Here is a 2,601-nt window from a genome sequence, read left to right as displayed (position 1 = left end):
TGTAGACACCGGACATCCTGCCATGGCCTCTATATGCATTGGAGTGAACTGCTTACCTGAACACTCACACCTCTCTCTCTCTCTCTCTCTCTCTCTCTCTCTCTCTCTCTCTCTCTCTCTCTCTCTCTCTGTCACACACACACACACACACACACACCTTTGTGAATCTGTTATACTTTTAAAGAGTAGTTTTGGAAAGCTCTTGTTATTCCCAGGGTCATGAGTAGACATTCATTCTCTGTCCTTATTCACTCTCTTCTCAGTGGTGATATACAGCTGGCAGAGAGGATGAGGTTCATCTGGGTCTCACTTCTGAGGCTTACGTAATTTTACATGTCTGTTCTTTCTGATTTTGTAGGGTGGGGAAATATCCTAGAAGCCATAGTTGAAAGGCATTGAGTTATTCACCTCAGATATCCGGAGATGGATGGAGAGTGTGGGAGTTATTTCAGACCTCTGGGAACAGACACATAAAGCTGCTAATCCATATCTAGAACTTTCCATATGACCACAGCCAGGCCAGAAACATGGGAGCATGGTGTTGTTGACTTTCCCCAACATCTAAGTATTTTATCAAGAACCTAGATTATGGTTGTGTAATCCATGTACAGTGGCTTGTCCCATTGTTCCAGAATTATCACTGAGACTGGCCCGATACCACATTCTAAAGATAACTGAAGTTCTTTTGACCCTTTGTTAAAGCCATGGCCATGCCACTGGAAACAACCAGCAGTGTTCACTGAAAAGTCTACAAGCAGAGGCAGGGATATTAAAAAAATGAGTAACCATAATCCATACTTCAGCTTTTTCTCTCTTTCTCTCTCTCCCTTTCTCTTGCACGTGTGTGTGTGTGTGTGTGTATGAGCTCATGTAAGTATGGAAGGTAGAGGTTAACCTTGGCTATTGTTTCTCAGGTAATATTTACCTTGATTTTTGAAATTTAACCTCTCATTAGCCTAGAGCTCATCAAGTATATTAATATGGCTGGTGAGCCAGTAAGCCCTAGGGATCCTCCTGTCTCCAACTTCTCAATACTGTGGAAACAAGTGGATGCCATCATTCCTAGCTTTTTTATCTGGGGTCTGGGAATTGGACTCAGGCCATGAAGTTTTCAAGACAAAGACTTTTATGATTGCATTCTCTCCTCAGACCCTCATCTAATTTGTAAACTCATTTATTTGATGCTGCTGCTGCTAATGATGATGATGACTGTTTTTTGAAACAGGGTTTCTCTGTGTAGCTCTGACTGTCCTGGAACTCATATATAGACCAGGCTTGTAGATGAAACTTTCTGTCCCACCTAGTCTCACAGCCATTCAGTCCCAAATAAATATACAGAGACTTATATAAATTATAAACTATTTGGTCACTTAGCTCAGGTTTATTATTCACTAGCTCTTTCAACTTAAAATTAACCCATTATTCTTATCCATGTTTAGCCATGTTACTTGGTACCTTTTCTTAGTAAGGCATTCTCATCTTACTTCCTCTGTGTCTGTTTGGTGACTGCATCTCTGCCTTTCCTCTTTCCAGAATTCTCCTAGTCTGGTCACACCACCTATACTTCCTGCCTGGCTACTGGCCAATCAGTGTTTCATTAAACCAATATGAATGACAAATCTTTGGAATGTATAAGAGCATTATCCCACAGCATAGACTGACCTCAAAATCAGAAATTTGCCTGCCTCTGCCTCTCTAGTGCTAGGATTAAAGACATGCTCATACATATAATTTTACCATATGTATGAATGTTTCTTATATGTCTTACATGTATGTATGTGTACCATATGTGCAGTACCCTTGAGGGGCAGGAGAAGGTTTTGAATCCCCTGGAACTGAAATTACAGATAGTTGTAAGCCACCATGTGGGTGCTGGGAATCAAACCTAGGTCCTCTGCAGGAGCAGCCAGTGCTCTTCACTGTTGAGCTAACTCTCCAGCCTGATTCATTCAGTTTTTTAGTAAGCCTTATAAATATCCTAGAGTTACTAAGGAGAGGACAAGTGCCCTTTTTGGCATTTCCTAGTAGGCACACTGAAGAATGTAATATGGTTTCAGAATCTACAGTTGCTTTTAATTACATTTTTTTTTGAAATAGGGTCTTATATAGTATAAGCTGAACTCCAACCTGACCTGCACCTGAAGGAGACCCTGGCCTCTTGACCCTTATACCATCTCCTCCAAGGTGCCCCCCTGAATCTTCTTACTTGCTAACATGGGCTCTTGGGGCGTCAAATAGAAGGGGAGGGGCAATTTCAATTCTCAAATCATTTGAATCAGTTTCAAAAAAGAATGATATTGAAATGTACATATTGCTATGATTAAATGCAAATGTGTCATTCATTGTGTCTCTTTTAGAAGCTCAATACATGCCTGCTTGCACATGAATGCACTTTAAGAGACCTGACATAACAATTGGAGCAAACAGTATGTTTAATTAGGAAGAAAGGATCAGGGAGACTTCCAACCTCCCCTCTCTCTTTCCCTCCCTCTCTTCCCCCCTCCTTCCCTCCTCCCTCCCTCCTTCCTCTCTCCATACAGGCATGGGTTAGTTGAGCTTTGTGACCTATTAGATAAGGGCGATGATCTCCCATCCCTCATT

This window comes from Chionomys nivalis, chromosome 1, assembly GCF_950005125.1.
Source record: "Chionomys nivalis chromosome 1, mChiNiv1.1, whole genome shotgun sequence".
NCBI classification, from domain to species: Eukaryota; Metazoa; Chordata; class Mammalia; order Rodentia; family Cricetidae; genus Chionomys; species Chionomys nivalis.
The sequence above is the reverse complement of the archived record's forward strand: the minus strand, read 5'-3'. Positions refer to the sequence as shown.